We start from the raw sequence: 17,263 nt of genomic DNA, 5'->3' as shown, positions 1-17,263 counted from the left end.
TCTTTGTCCTCTCTCCATCCCAAAGTGTTGCCCCGGGGAATGTTTTTATCTGTGGTGACGGAGTTTGGGCTGGAATTCCCTCACATCTCCAGAGGGATCCCTGTAGCTTTGGCAAGCTTTCTGTCCTCACCCCAAATATCACATTGTTACATAACTGGAAACAAAAAACCGAATTGGTATGTCAAAAAAGATCCTGTTCAGAATTCAATGAAAATTGCGACAGCCAAATTTACAATTGGAACCTAAGAAAGCGAGTTGTGGCTTCCCTGTTTTACCCATGGGTAGCCACAGCTAAAGCCCTTGGTGACATAAATCACCTGGGGTGTTGGCTTAGCAAGCAGGCCAATGCAACATCTGCTGCCCTGAGCGATCTCTTAGAAGATGAGGAGACCACAAGACATGCATCTCTACAGAATCAAGTAGCAATCGACTTCCTACTACTCCGAATGGCTGCGAGGACTTTGAAGGGATGTGTTGCTTCAACCTCTCTTCAATTTCAGAATTCATCCATGTGAACATCCAGAAACTAAAGGAACTAGTGAAGGACTTAAAAGTGGAAAACACCCTGGACTGGGTCAATGACCTGCTCAGTCAATGGGGACTAACGGGATGGGTGTCATCTTTAGTTAAAGGAATTTTGTGGATTTTTATTGCAATTTTTGTTGTATTAGCTATGTTCTCATGCCTTCTCCATTGATTCAAAAGAGCTGTAGGGGATGGCTTTTTACTAAATACAGAGAGAGGAGTTGTGGAGAGGCCCAGTCCTCCTACAGGCATCCTCCCTGGAGATCAATCCCCTAAGATAAGATAAAACTGCCTAGTCACTGTGACTGAGCTGTGGACCCCTTCCTGCTTCAGGAACCCATGTTATCTCCCTGTTAACTATTGGTCATCTTATCCCCTCTCAGACCATTGGTCCCCTTCCCAATCCTCCCCTTCCCTATAAAAACCCCAGTTTTTACCCAGTTCAGGGTTAGACCATCACTGGCCCCCTTTGCAGAAGCCTGCATTAAAGACTCTGCAGAATGTTATATGGTCTTTCCATCTCTTGTCTGTGTCAGCTGGGGTAATCCCTGAAGGGACCTGGCTGGGCTGAACAGAGCTGATCACAGAGCAGAAATCACTGCTGAAAGAGCTGGTCACTTAAAACCCCTGCCCGTGCTCCAAGGGTTACCCCTGGCTGGAGAACTGCCTGGAAACCCCGGATGGTGGCTGTCCCCCAGGATGTTTATCTGGCCTTGCTGCCAGCAGAAGCTGGGGGTCGGACAGGCCCCTAAGACCCAGCCTGCAACAATGTACTGGCAATACCTGAAAGTAATGGGCTCCTCTGATGGTTCTTTGAAGACAGGAAAGCCTAGCAGGGAGATGGCAGATTCTGTATTTCCCTCTCTTCTACCTCTTTCCAAACAAAGCAGGGCTCACAGCACTGGAGGGGTATTTCTGGTGAAAAGTAATATATATACCCCAACACTGTGTACATCATTCATGCAGAACAGTAAAGCATTCAGTGCAGTGGGAAAGTGTCATCTTCCAAATGCTGCAAAAACAGACAAAAGTTACATTCAGTTCCTAAGTATGAAGAAATACACATAAAAAGGAGACCTCCTACCAAGATGGCAGAAAGCACAAACAAAAGGAAGAAGGAAAGGACAGTATGATAACCCCTTGTGTCCTGCTGTTTTTTATTATTATGGAGTGTTCTACTTACACAGTATGTGCAATAAGAACATACTTGTATAGTAAGGTAGTCAACCAAAATCATCAGCAGAAAAATCATGGGAAAAGTTCTTTTTTCCAAGTGCTTTTAGTAATTATACAAGTTCAGAATTTAACCTTAACGAGTTCAGAAATTAACATAGGTGAAGTGTTATCTCAAGAAACACTTTGGCATTTGCACTGTGTTTGTGAGACACTGCTGAAAGCCCACAGACCTCCTGAAATCTGCCACAGTGTAAATGTCTGCTTCAGTCATGTTCCATTTCTCTGTAGAGGAAACTAGATTAAAGACTTAGCACTCTACAGAGCAAGGTCTATGATAATCACCAGGTGGAAACCCATCATATCTGAGAATCTAAGACATCTCATTCTTTTCCAAGACATCTTTAATTTAATCCTGACCAGTCACAGGAAGACAGTGAAATATATAGTCTAAATTGTCAACTAGTTAATACACCAAACAAAAAAATCAACCTCTTTTCCCCCCTCATTTATTTCCCCCAAGCCTTTTCTATAATCTTTTCCTTTCAACACACCCCAACTACTTGAAAACCACAGGCTTCCCCATGCTATTGGATTGGTTGAGTTTCGTAATGGCTGCTAGTGTGAAAATCCTTCATAATAATCTAACACAAACTAATAGTTTAAGCCAGTTCCCTTTAGTACATATGCTTATTTTCCTCAGGTCAATTTAAACAAACTTCTGACTAGTAATTTATTAAAAAGTAATTTAAATAAAATACATAATAAAACTGAAAAAGTATTTTCTAGTAAGATGTTTGAAAGCTGATAGGAACATGCAATTCATGTATCATGCTTATTTTTAATTACTGTTTGTATAATTTCAGACATGCTAGAAACATAGAAATTATCCAATATATAACTTTGGCAAATATATTTACAAATACATTCCAGAGATGCTGACAAAAGTTGATACATAAGAATAAAAGTCATCAATTAAAAGGAAGGCAGTAGATAATAATCCTTATGGTGGAAAAGTTATTTCAAAATGTGACTTTTGAAATAACCACATCCTCTTTAGTATGCACTTATCAACATTCCTACAGTCTTCCTGAATCTACACAAAGTCTGTGACATTTTAGAAAGGCATATAAATACACATTTCATGTTAAAAGAAAGTCTCCCTCTGAAAACCACGTATAATAATTAGACATTAATATTCGATGACTATATCCATGTTCTGACCTGGTCTGTGCTCTTTCAGAGCTGTGAGACACTGCAAAAGCTGCAGGAGGACCACCATCTCTTTGGAACAACAAAGAGCAGGAATTAATAATCCAAGGTCTTAGACTTCAAGGGAAGGGAAAGGGGAAAGAAAGGGAAAGGAAAAGGCACACTGAGAACTTCTTTCAAATCTAGCATCTCATAACTGTAACCCAGCTCCAGTGCTTTCCAGGGTGGCCAAACCTCCTGACTTCATCTCCCACACCTGCTCATCCAGCTTCCTTATACCTTCAAAACAGAGCCTATTCCATCCAGTGAACCTGAAGAACACTTAGTCTATGGAAAAGACTGCATCTGAGCACAGCACAAAACTGAATTTACTTTCCAGCAGTTAACATGAGGAACAAACACAAGGAATAAATTACTTCTAAGCTTTGTGCTTTTCATAGTAACAGCTTAATTTCTGAGCTTACGTGTAGCTGCCACATAGCTTGGAGTTTACTACAGATCCACACCTGTCTTGCCATTTTCATCACATATGTAACAGGAAGGAGTGTTCTCTTCTTTCTAGGAAGCGAAAGAAAGACACAGGTGGTTTGTGGGTATTTATTTAACCCACATTCCAGTCATTTAAGTAATGCCCAGGGGAAGGAAACAGGAAAAGGAAAAATAGAGCCAGTTTTAACTCACTTTAATAATCTCCAAGCCATCTGTCCACACCTTTACATACACAACAGCCATATAAGTGTGCCATGCTGACCATAAGTGGTGGCCAAATTAACAGTCTATGCCTCTATATGGGCAAACTCTCAAAGAACTGGGATGCAAACAAATAGTTTGTTGCACTGACACAGCTGATGTTCAAGATTATAATCACATAGAACACACCTGATCTAACTGGGATTCAGCCTTGATAATAGGGCTTTATCATTGTCATGGGGTGACTTTACCTTTAAGATAGCTTTGGGAGCTAAGGAAGCTGAAGCTGCTGGTGGCTGATGGGAGTCTTTTCTCCTGACCAATTATCGGTCATTTCTAAGAATTGACAGTAGTTTTGACCATTGAAAAGTGAGATCAACTTGTGAACACCCCCTTAAGATGTAAAGCCAGAGCTCTCTTGTTCTCTTTGTTTTCCTGTCTGTGAAAAGTAACAGAGCTTTAACTGGCCTCCCGTTCCCTGCCCAGCCCATGCGGCCCGGGCAGGGGCTGGGCTGGGCCCAGCGGCTCCCGGCCGGGAGATGGGGCCTGCGGGGTTTGCCCTGGGCTCTGGCCGGGCCAGGCCGGTCCCTGGCTTGGCTGCAGTTTTTGCCTTGACTGAATTCACCAGAGACTGCCAAGTAAAGAAAGGAAAAAAAGCTTTTGACCTACGGCGTGCTGAGACAGCGACCACACTCTGCAGAGCAGCCATGAAGAATCTTTCACTGAAAGCTCCAGCTCCTGCTCCAGCAGAGATCACAGAACCATCTACAAAGCCTGGGCAAGATTTTAACCCTTTCATTATCCAGATGAGACTTGCAGATTAATCCTTTTATCCAGAGAGAGAAAAAGAGAGTAATCAACATGTAAAGAGACTTTATAAACTATCAGAGACGGTAAAGAAAAGAATTAAGTTTCAGAAAAGGTAGAGAATAAGGAGATGCTTTATAAGCTGAAATATCTTTCTGTTAAAGCTATGGAGATGGACAATAGTGTCCTGAAAAAACTCCTTTAATTCATGACAGAGTATATTGGGAGGAATGGAGTGTTCAAAGTTTGGATTTTGAGCAAAAGGTGGAGTAATTATGATACAGTGAGGTGCTGGAACAGAAGGAGAGAAGTAATAGTTGAAGATTTGGGGTCACTTGAGGCAAAGAGAAAACTTCTGTTTTCCAGGGAAGCTCACAGATACAGATGAAGAGAACTTTTGCCTTTGAATAACTCATCCTTAAAATGATATCCCTAGACTCATTGCCTCAGAGTGATGTGAAATGGGAAGAGTGAACTGATGACAGGATTTCTGGGCAGCTGGCATCAGAAACATAGAAAGCTATAACAGAAGTAGCTTTCTTGTGAGAAACACTGCAGATTAGCAGAATAAGACTTCTGTTTCTCTACAAAGGCTGATGAAAAGACTGTAGCAGGAATTGGGACTGTTTTAAACACCAAAGTTCCAAAGTTTTTTGTCTCTATGTTGTCATGTGAACAAAGGAATGGTGGGTAGTGGGGGATAAAATGGTTTTCTGTAAGTTTATTCTGGTGTTCTTATTCTTGCAGTTTTGTTAACAAACTTTCTTTTTTTCCTTTTAAGTTTTAAGCCTGTTTTGCTCTTGTTCTAATCTCACAGCAAGAAATAAGTAATTTTTTTAGTTACTGCTTTAAAACCACGACAATTATCAGCACAAGAGGACATAATAAAGCTTCCACAATTAAGTGAACAACAAAACTATTTTCCTGTTTTCTTTCTTTTTGTAGTTTCTTTATGATAGAATAAGCACTGAAGTTGGTGCTCTTAACATTTATGATACATGTTTTGGTTTAAGTTTGGAATTTTTCTGTGCTAAAAGCAACAAGCTTTGTCCACTGCAGTTCCTATTTGGCTGCCACAGGCTGCAAAGCAGAGACACTAGGGATTTGCAAAGCCCAGCACTGTGCTCCAAGGTGGGACCTTGCTGCTCAGCAATCTCTCCAGAGACTACCACGGTGCTTCCAAGGCAGAATTACCACCTCTTTTACTTATGTGCAAGTTTTGGAGTACTTTTGCACCGCTTCTTCCATCCAAAACCCTAGTTTGTGCTATTCTATCGCTGTTCAACCCCACAGCTCCTCAGCAATGCCCCTGCAAAGAGAAGCATGGGGAGGGTGTTTGCAAGTTCAGCCTCATCTCAGAACCTTCCTGACACAGGTGCAGGGGCCAGCACCTCCCCAGCTCCTCCAGAGGGCTGGGGAAAAGGGGACAGTTAAACGCACGTTAAGGGAATTAATTTAGGTCTTGTTGAGACTTTAAAATAAACATCTCCAGAAAGGAATGCAGGGGAGTGTCACAAATGTACACTGGCCAGCCTGTGCAGCCATGTCCACAAGGCAAAAGCTGCCCAACTGCACCCACACCATACTCCGAGCCATGACAGCCCAGTGGCGCCCACAGCCTTCCTGCCATTGTCTCAGCCCTTCAGGACAGGCATCCCCATAGCCCTCTACACCAACAGCCTCACCTGCTGGGGGAACCCAGACTGTCATGTGAGAGAGCAGGAAAGTGGAGCCGTATGGCTGTAGGGCAGGAGGCCCAGTGCCTGCCACTATGGGACTGCCTTGCCCAGGCCACTAGAACCCGTGAAGTCAGAGAATTCCTACCAATGTAGAAATTATCTTCTTGGTGAGTACCTGAGGGAACAAAACAGTCCATGAGGTTACTGGAAAAGAGCAACTCTGCCCAGATACACAGGAGATCCTGCTAGAAATGTCTCAGCTCCAACTAAATGCTAACAGTGATTTTTAAAAAAAGTATAAATATGGGAACTGAAAAAGCATGGAAAGCTGCTCTCCACCTAGTAGGCTCCTCCTGGATGTATAAGCAATTAGGAGACCTCAGGAAAAAAAACAATCCCAAGATGAACAACTGCCCTTATACTGTGGTGTGGTGTTTTTGCTGGTAGAGCCTGTGTGGTGCTACAGGAAACAGTGGCAAGATACGGGAATTGAAAGCCTTGGAAGTGCTCTGAGAACCCACCTTCACAGCTTCTCCTTGACTGCTCCCTGTGGCCAAAACCACCCAGTTAGGGCAACTGGTGGCAGAAAGGAGTTGTGTGAGCATGTGAGGGCACTGGATTGAGCAGAGAACCAGGGCACCTCCCCCTGTCCATGGCCCCGTGGGATGCCTCAGCCCATGCCTACATCCAACCCCCGCTGCTGGCACTTAGCCATCCCTCAGAGCATCCTCCCTTCAGGCCATCAAAATCCAAGGCAATGGCTAGTCTTTCCTACTGACATCCCCATCCCTAAATACATTTTCACCATGGAGACTGTCTCCCTCACTCATCTCTCATCCCAGGAGATGCAACTTTGTTGGACTCCAACTCCTGCTTGTTAGCTCAAGCCAAAAGGAATAACTATCAACTAAGAATAAATACTAATTAACCTGAATCTTTCATCATATCGTGATCTGAACCAGATGCTATCTCTAACTTTAGGCTGCTTTGAGATGCAACCTCTATCTGCAGCAGGCAAAAATAAGATTCCTTCTTTTGATAAAGTTAATTGTGGGCCTCAACAAGACACATTTCCTGGCAATACTGTGCTCTTATCTTTAAATGCTGTGAACTCACAAGGGTTTGAAAGGTCTTACATTTTAAGTGGCTCCCATATGAGTTTTGTGACTGAGAATTCAATCCAGGAAACTTCCATGTTGTGCTGGAAAAAGAGGTGCAGTGAAGACAGCTTTAACACTGCACACAAGCACTGAATAGAGGCTGTCTCAGAACATGCAGCCAAAGGCTTCACAAGAGCACAGCCAAGATTTAGCCCCCCAGTGCAGGGGATAGTGGGCTGAAAGCCATACTGTATCTTCTGTTGAGCTGGTTGAAATCCACAATGCTTTATATTGGTTTTAGTATCAGAGAAATAATAAAACAGAGTTAAAACCAAAGATTTATTTGCCAAATTGTATCAACATTTTCAAAGCTGCTTTGTTTTGATTTTTTTCATTTGTTGGAATGAGCTCCAATGCTTTCTAAACTACTGAAAACCACTGTTAAAAATCCCTGTAACAAAACTATGTTTTTCATTATGACTATTGGTACTTATGCAGACAATATACACAAACCAGACTTACTGTAAAATCCAAGACCTTTCATAAATGCAGCTGTGTTCTTTTGCATAAAAATAGGTTATTTGGGGGAAAATATTCTTTGACATCAAAAAACAGTGACAGGGATACCAAATAACTCTTGGCAAGAACTGCGCAAAGCTGAACTCTGCCCAGTTCCACCTCAGGCACCTTCTGTGCAACAGTCTACACTGGTAACTAGGATTAGCAATTTAATCTTCACTTCAGCGTGGACATATAACAAACCTGCAGATGAGGTCATAAAATTAAGCCTCTACCATTTTGAAGTTGCATAAACAGTGTTTAAGTGGTCTAATGGTGGGATTTGTTTGTATGGCACAAATGTCATTATAAATAGCAGCAGCTCAGCAAGTCCAAAGATGTGTCCAGCAGTGCCAGCTCCCCAGGTGCTGGCACACCTTCCCATCCACAGACTCTCTTCTGCAGATCATGAAGGGCCTCTTGGTCTGTAAGACATGCTTCTCACTTGTGAGCCCAGACATTACCCAACCTCTTGTTACATGGCACAAGGAACTGCTACTGTGTGCTCTGAAATAGATCTTGTTTTCCTAGAAGAAAGCCCTCAAATTTGTGCTAAAGGAACTAATGGCAGCTCCATCCTACAGGAGAGCTGAAATGGCCAAAAACATTGAGAATTAAAACACTGCTTGACCTTCTTGATGAGTCCAATCACCACCTACCTCCTCTCTGTTTCCTATGCAAATGGCTGTTTCCTATGGTAGTAAGGCACAAGTGAGCAGTGAGAACCACTCAAGATAACCAGAAGTTACCCAATTCTTACCAAAACTGATGTGAATTACATAACCAATTTTTTTGGAGAACTCTGTCAGATGTAATGCCAAAATTGCTCTTAAGTCTTCTATTTAGGGTACTGGCTAGCTGTAAATCTCTAAAGGTACATAGTCAAGTGGAAACACCAGCCAGAGTTTCAGCCACTTGAACAGTCCCAGGTGCTCAGGTGTATTTTAGGTACTGAAAACAATGTTTAAAACTTGAGTCAAGATTCCTTTCCTTGAAATGAAGGTTCATAATCTTTGATGAGTCCCATAACCAAAACTGCCGGCATTACAAATGCACAGGCATCTCCTTTCCTGGATGTGGGTGGTTTTGATGCCTGCACTGGTTATAAGCAGCAATGTACTAAGGGAGTACAAAACCATGAAATTTAGGAAGATGAGTAATGTATGAAGTGTGGAGGAAGTGAGAGATGATCCTCATATTATGTGCTTTTATTTAATAATTTATAAATAAGTATCAGCTTTCCCCAAACTGCCCCTCTGCCTAGCAATTAAATGTCGGCTGATTTCTGGTTAGTGCTGTTCTTTTATAGTACCAAATTGTTCCCAAAGCCTCACATACAGAGAATTAGACAATCAAAGTACTGTGTGCGTTTTTCCACTTAATTCATTCAGTTAGCTGCAGTTAAAACAATACAATTCAAGGCCTTGTGTATTTCTCTGAAAAAATACAAAACTTTACTTGTTCCTATTAATATATACAACCTACAAGAAAGAGTTAACAAAGCCCATTTTTCTTCACTGTTGTAGTAGAGTGATTTTCATATCTTTTTCTGTAGATACCCTGGCAGTCATCAATATTTCTTTCAGTTGCTGTTCTTCAAAAGACACACACTTTTCATTCAACTGCACAGAAAAAAATGGAATCCAGTGGGACAAATTCCCTTGGTGAGCAGATCCACTGTAGCTGCCTGGGAAGGAATCTAGGTGAAGGGGCAGGGCTTGCATTAATGAGATGATAGAACCTATTTAGAAGGGAAGAGACAACATTTTATAAGGCAGTAATCAAATTTCTCTTAGATTTCACCTAGATATTTTACCTAAATATTTCAGACTTCTGGAAAAGCAGTGTTTCATGGCTACTGATCTCTGTTCACCCCCTTTGTATAAATGACATACCAAGTTTTAGCATGACTATAGAACCTTTTTTGTTTTATGAAGCTTCATTAATGAAACCTAGTAACAATCTAATTAATGTTATACCAGATTTGAGAGTGCAAAAGAGAACAGAAGCTGTACCTGTCTCCACAAGAAAGTGGTAAGCCACCCTATTAGAGCAGCTGTTACGGTCTCCCATAACACAAAGCTCCCCCAAAACTGGGCATTATTTCCATCAGTCATGAACACAGAGTGTGCAGTGCTCAGAGAGCAGCAACACCTCTACAATCGGAGGATGCACTGTATCTGTCTGAGTCTCATGATGTTTCCAGAGCTTCTGTGAACAAGGTGTATCTCCACACTATTCTTGGTAGAAGGCTATCTTCCTGATGTGCTGGTCTTGGGTATGTTAATTCAGTATTGCAGAAGTGGTTCTTGACAGAGGCTTGATTCAGTCTACTCCTGCAACAGAGTAACAAAGCATTGATTTGGATCCTGTACTCTTAATTATGATTTCACTAACATAAATGAGCATTTCACTTAAGCTCAGATCGTTAACAAAGAACTATTGTCTGCTTCGATAAGATGGTATGAAATTTATCCAAATATTTATCACACTAGGTGAAATCTTATTGGAAGAATATATTCTGGGATTTTGTGAAAGTCCTTCGGGATAAAGTAACCACAAAATACATGTCAGAGCAGAGACTCCCAAACTCTGGTCTAAAGGGAGCTCACAGCTCATCTAGTGCTCACTTTAATTCTTTTCTTGCAATAGACAACATCATAAAAAGGCCAGGACAAAATAAAGAACCAAAATCAGCATTTCTTTTCCAGAAAGGCAGACCTCTGCCAACCCCAGTTCCAAGAAACGCTGTCCAGTATTTTCCTTCCAGTTACTGTCAATCTACAAAGATGTTAAACAGTGATGAATGACAAGGAAGGCAATTCACCAAACAAGGTACCTATTCCAAAGTTATTTTTATTAAAAGAAATGCTAATATCATACTCGTGGCATATGACTTTATGCTTGAAGAATCCTGCAATTTGCATATAATCTGGGTGAAAGAAATTTAGTTGAAAGACCACATCTCCAACTATTAATGAATGTTCCCAGAAAGTCTAAAAGAAGAAAAAAAAACCCAAAACAACCACCTCTGCTTGGCACTTTTTTTTCCAAATGTGCTTTCTTAGCTTAGGTTGCTTTCATAGAGGTAACACTGGCAGACAGTAACTGTATATTTTTGATATGGCATTTCAGGACAATTGGATTACTAAAAAAAAAATTTATAAAGCTACATTTATCATCAGTGTATATCAAGGATCATGTTATTACAATAAACTATACAGAGTAAGGCACTGTCCATGAAAACACGGAGATATTTCATATCACTTGAATATGCTGACATTATCAACTGACCTATAAATACCAATAACATGTTCATTATCATCTACATTTAAGCTTCTTTAAGCTTTCAAGTGCCCTTATACCCAAAAACATGCAATTCAATTCCAGCAAGTAACTCAAAAAAATACATCAAGGAAGTTCTTTATTGGTTTCTCTCAATGACTTCCAGATTTAATCTGCTCTTCTATAATCACAGAAAAGGCTTCCTGTAAATATCTCATCTAAAAACACATGGAGGAAGCTAGATATTTTCAATGCTACAACAAAGGACCATGCAACTAGAAAATAGTTAATAACTCTCCTGATGGAAAATTATTATTTTTCTGGAAAAAGAAAGGTTTCACATCAAAATATTCTTCAAAATAGAAGTTAGTACACAAACTTACCATCTCTCCTTGTAAGAAAATCTTTCATTCATAATGTTTGCTAGAAGACAAGATCTTTACTACACCAGAGAGCAAGAGAAACTTATAATGCCCTTTCAGGCCCATGCATCTTGAATAGTTTCAATTACAAATGGACAAGTGTTCTTCACACCTCGTAGAACAGGGAAACAAAGAGGAGCAAGAGAAGTCCTTGAGTCCTCCAGACACTCAGCATTTCCACCTAGCTTTCTAGTCAAGTATATCTACCCTTGATTATTGATAGTAAACAAATCCATGGATGCACTGAATAGCAACAAATCAGCAGCAGCTAATAAAATTAAACTGAGCTAGACATCGTTGCTATATTGAACAAAACACATTCTTCCCTCCACCAATAATGGCTAGAGCAGACAGAAGTGTGAAAGTTGTGTGATGACAGATGTTCATCAGGGAAGGCAAACGGGCAGGCCTTGGCAGCTGTGTAAATTCTGTAGTTTGGTCCTGGAGGTTGTGGCTTCAGCCCCAGGTCCCAATTCCTTATCACAAACCACTAGAGATCTCTGAGAGTAAATACATGACCAGCTCCTTCTCAGAGAAGCTCCATCAGATTTAAATATCATCCATACAAAAGGCCTGCAGCTGAAGCATCCTGCCATAGGCATGGCTACTCAGCACAGCTGTGGGCATGACACAGCTGAGACCCTTTCAGCTTGACAACAGAAGAAAATGTCCTGAGCATCTTCCATCCCTGCAGGCTGCCTGCCTCCTTGGACAGACCCTCAGGAACACAAATCAGCTGCTTTCTCTGAATCAGACCCAGAGTACCACAGATTAATTAATGCTGCCTGCATCCCAGGAATATCCTGGAGACCATAATCACAGTCCTTGGCTATACTCCACTAGGTACTTCCCATGCATTAGGCAAAAGGCAGGCTCTGTATGTCAGGGCTCTGCCAAGAAAGGGCTGTCCACCTGCAGCAGAACCTGCAGAGCAGCAGCTTTTGAACCACTCCACAGTCTAAGCTGCCATTCCCAATATCCAAACACAGCTAGCTCAGCCTGTTACTGTCAACTCTTTCTGAACCCTGGCAATGAGGTGAACCTGCATGAGCACCAGTGGTCACATCCATCCAGGTGCTCCAGCTGACACAGAAAATAGATGAAAGTCATGTATGGGGCAGCCTTGCTTTGCATTTTGGTACAGATGTACATAGAGAAAGGAGTGAGGGCAGAGCTGAGACAGTGGGAAGCTGAGAGAGAAGGAAGGTGACTTACTTAAAGTTATTTTAAAGCACATTACAGATCTGTTAAATCACTGTGGCTTACCCTATATTTCAGAGTAAATTAGTAACTTTTCAGAAGGAGTGAAGAAACTACCACTCCACTTTTAAATAATGAAAATGCTAAAAAACCTACACTTAACAGATCTAAAACTGCAGCAAGTCACCCACCAACACCCACTCCTCTTGTCAGCAGGCTTTTTTCAGCTTTGCCTATTATTTGTGTTAAATCAGAGATGTCTAATGTTTGCTGTGCTTATCTGTTCAACTTTCAGGAGTCCCAAATGTTACAATATGTACCTGTGCCACTGACCTTTTTCCCCACAGCATTTTCATCTAAATAAGTAAAAACCGTAGAGTTTCCAAAATCATTTAGATTCACTGCTCTGAGTGCATAGCTGTAAAAAATATGCTTTAAGATTAACATCCAATTTTATTCATGCCTGAGGCTTCACCACAGCATCTATTTTTGTAAGATTAACAGCAAGATCCCAGTTCTCCAGGAATGTAAAGAGTAACAGACAATTGTAAAAGGAAGATGATGTTTCCTAACTTGCCCTGCTCACATCCAAGAAGGTACATTTTCCTAGCCCTTTCCACATTGGGTGTAATTTCTATTTGCATTTTTGCACCCACAACATACACTATGTTTATTAGTCCTTCCACCTCCCATTAGCTAGAATGCAAACTCTGGGTGCCAAAAAATACTAACATAAATCTCACATGTGCAAAGCATCCCCAGAAAGACAGCTTTTACTCTGGAGGAGTTAAGAAACAGCCATCTTCCAGTACCTTGCACAAGAGCAGTTTGAATCATCTAACTTGAAAACAAAAATATAGAAAATGAGCACTTGATATTTTGGCTAATCCATTTGAAATGAGTATACATAAAAACATTTGGTTTTGGACATGGAAACCTGAAGACAAATTGAGGGCCATTTTTAACCTAAACATCAGAGGAGATGTTGTTTTAAATAGTGCCTTTGGTGTCTGTCAATTAGAATTATTGCATTGCTGTCAACTTGCATTCCTGCTTTAGTTCCAGCTTTGCTCCATCCTACACATATCTGTACAAATCAATTGTCTCTTGCAAACATGCACTAACCACTGGAAAGTAAAATTAATAAAGTGTGAGAAAATCTGATTCATAAAGCTGACACTCCTGTGCCCAACAACTCTTCATATAGGCAGGCAAAGTGGCAAAAGATTATCAAATTGCAACTGTCATTCCTGACAAAATGCATCTCAATGCTGGAAGGAATTTTAGGTTTTAAGCTAAACCACCACCTCAAAGAGTTCCTCAGAGCCTGTCAATACCTGTACTTTGGATGGAAAGCTACCACTGAGCGCAGTGTGCCCAACATACAGAACCTGCCACAAAATGAAGTTCTTCATAACAGCTCATCTCAGTCTTGGCTGGTAACAATAACAAGAAGACAAGATGAGACCATCAGTCTTAATTGTGAAGACAATGTTTTCCTCCCATATTATTCTGTCTGTCATGTTCCCTTCAGGTTCCAAAGGAATCCCTGTCTCATATATCATTATTTCCCACAAAGCTTGAAAGCACTCAGGGGGGGCTTCTTCCTGCCCACTCTACCAGCCTTGAAGTCTGAGTACCTTCAGAACAGTGACAGAGGCCTCTGCCAGCAATAAAGGGGAACATCTGCATACCAATTAAACTGCTGAGCGCTAAAGAGTAAAAAAAAAAAGGAAAAAAAAAAAAAAAGAGGGAAAAGCGTTGAAAGTAAATCTGAGCCAAGTTCTAATTAATGCCCTAGGCCCCGATTCACCACAGCACTTAGGCATGTAGTTAACTTTAAGCATGTATTTAGTTCTATTGAAGTCTAAAGACAGCATCGAAGAGGCAAACTACATTAGCACAATTTAATACTCTTTGGGTTAATTAATCAGCCATAAAAATTTACTGTGAGATCTGTATTCCTTATTTCCCTCATTATGACATTTCCAGATAAAAATACTTGAATGTGGCTGGAATAAGCAACAAAAAGCACTACTCGTTTGGCTGTCATGGGGTGCTTGGTCCTAACAACACTGAAGGCCAGTCCCTAAGAACAGCTGTAGGAATTAAGCTCTCTCCACAGCCTACTGTCTGTATCTTCTGTGTGGTTGCAGCTCACAGACAGAAAAACCACAGCCCTTGTCCTGAGAAGCAGTAATTGAAGAAACAAAAAGAACTGGCAACAGATGAGCAGAGCAGAGCCACTAGGCTCACAACAGACACATCTTTCCTTTTCTCTATAAAGGGGGATTTGCTCACTGCAGCACACCAGTGTCAGTTGTGATTGGAGATGGCAAGGAAGGGCAGCAGATGGGGCTGGGTAAGCAAGGGAGGCTGAGAGCAGATGCAGGTTTGGAGACAGAGCTGATGAGGTTCTCAAGGAGGCACTATCAGGCAGAGCTGGGGTGAGGGAAAGAGTGCTGATGTCTAAAGGCTAGGCTTGCCCAGTGTGGGCAAGGGCTAAACTCTCCTCAGTTTCAGTGCAGCAGAACTAAACCTTGTAAAAAAGAAGCCCAGAGTGCAATCTCCACTTAGCTGAATTGCCCTAGATATATCCAACCCTCTTCTCAACTTGGCAAGTCCAGCATGGAGAATGGCTGCTAACATTGCACCAACAACATGCTGGGTAGATGTGGCCTAAACATGGTCTCAAAGGGCCAAATGTCACCAACTTTTGAGGTCCTGTTGACTTCAAAAATGCATGTGTAACAACCAACCATTCTGTAAATCAGGAGACAAGCTGGCTGACAAATGTGTTCTTGCTAGGAATTTCTGCAAAAATGAAGCCCAAGAAAGTTTGCTATCATTAATACTGTACATGGACCTACTAAAGCAAGAAAAAAGAAAGCAGGGGACATAAACTCATGTTTGACAATACTTCTTTATCTCATCCATCATGAAAACAGAAAAGAACAAAAACCCTCCAAAAATTAGAACATAAGAACAAAAGAAAGTACCAGCACAGCTTTTTAGATTAACTTTGAATTTCCTTGCTTTCATTGGTTTAAGAGCTCTATTGTTACCCCCTTGTTTTTTTTAATTGCAAATACTAAAAATTCTTTTATCTTTCAAAGTCTTTAGAGTATATTATATAATTATGTAATTAAGGCCTCTTTCAACTGGATATAATTTACTCTATAGTTTACAACAGCTGCACTAGAGCCATTACAGTTTATCATTTAAAAGCTTAATTAGAGGCTTCTTAATTAGTGGATCCTTCAGTCACTAGACTGTGACTGTAAAATATGCTTGGCAGCTATTGCATTTTACAAATCTACATTAAATGTTTGTGTGAAAACAGGGTGTGTACAACTCCAAAAACACAGTGTTGTCCTTGCAGGTCAGCCCATCTGAGCATGCAGAGCTCCACATGACATCTCCGCTCCACATGACATCTCCACTCCCCTTAGTGCCTGGCTGCTCTGCACACAGCCTTGCCCTCATGCCTGTGTTGCTAGGAACTCCCAAAACAAGACCCCAGCCTCATTGAGCTCATGTGACTGTTGCCATGTTCAAACATGATCCAAAGAGAGGATGGGGTTGTGCCCACTGACTGCCCAGGCCAGGTCTTGCATAGCTCATCAAAAACTTTTCTCCAGCAAACTCAGCTCCTCACTGGTGCTGCCATCTCCCTCAGGAGCTCTACTCCATGCTGCATTCTGCACACACTTCCTCTGTGCTGCCCAAAGTACTCATATCACTAGAACGAAGAAGAGGGGGAACTAGCCTCTCATTTATAGCCACTGATACATATTTCTCATTAATCACCACCAAACTAGCAGTTGGTCACTGAGATTCTAAGTGCAATATTTGCCCAGAGAAAGAACTCCATCTTCCCCTCTGGGTAGCACAATGCTGGGGAGCAGCTGGTGGAACTAAAGTGAATCTTAACACGAATCACTCCTGTGGTGAGTTCTAGCTCTAGCTAAAATCACCAGGGTACTTACTCATTTCTTGCTATGAGATATGGATTAGTAGAAGAGCAAAACAGGCTTAAAACTTAAAAGGAATAAAGAAACTTTAACAGGACTACAAGAATAAGAAACTAGAATAAAACCTCCTGAAACCTTTTCTCCCCCTACCCAAACTTTCTTTTCCCAACTGACAACATAAAGACAAAACCTGGGATGTTAAAGCAGTACTAACTGTACAATAGTCTTTTCATCAGCCTTTGTAGGGAGAGGAGTTTTATCGTGTCATTCCATGGAGAGCACTTCACAGTTAAGTGTTTTCTCGTGGCTTTTCATTTCTACGACTGGCAGCCGCCTGGGCACAAACTCTGCCATCACGCTTTTCTCCCATTTTTACAGCCTTTCTAAAGGTGTGTTCATGGACCATGAACTGAAGGGTATTATTTTAAGGAAGAGTTATTCAAAGGCAAAGGTTTTCTCCATCTCTTTTTGTGATCATCTCTGGGAACAGAGGTTTTCTTCTTCTCTCCCTGGGGGCAAAGGGTCTTTATCAGCTCCCATCTCTCTCTCCCTCTCTCTGTTTAAGTGTCTCATGGGATACTCCACCATTTGCATAGCTTTATCAATGGATACCTTTGCTCAGATCTACAGCTTGAATA

General features: G+C 41.3%; 1 long non-coding RNA gene across 1 annotated transcript; it reads right to left on the bottom strand.

Annotated features, from left to right (window-relative positions):
• Positions 1–6,268: 6,268 nt before the first annotated feature.
• Positions 6,269–11,546, bottom strand: LOC131580599 (uncharacterized). Its single transcript, XR_009277900.1, has 3 exons — positions 11,413–11,546; positions 9,760–10,080; positions 6,269–9,485 (listed from the first exon to the last, which is right to left on the bottom strand). It is a non-coding gene; the product is annotated as an uncharacterized LOC131580599 (long non-coding RNA).
• Between the last annotated feature and the right edge of the window lie 5,717 nt (positions 11,547–17,263).

Source organism: Poecile atricapillus, chromosome 6, assembly GCF_030490865.1.
Source record: "Poecile atricapillus isolate bPoeAtr1 chromosome 6, bPoeAtr1.hap1, whole genome shotgun sequence".
NCBI classification, from domain to species: domain Eukaryota; kingdom Metazoa; phylum Chordata; class Aves; order Passeriformes; family Paridae; genus Poecile; species Poecile atricapillus.
This window is presented reverse-complemented; position numbering and strand designations above follow the sequence as displayed.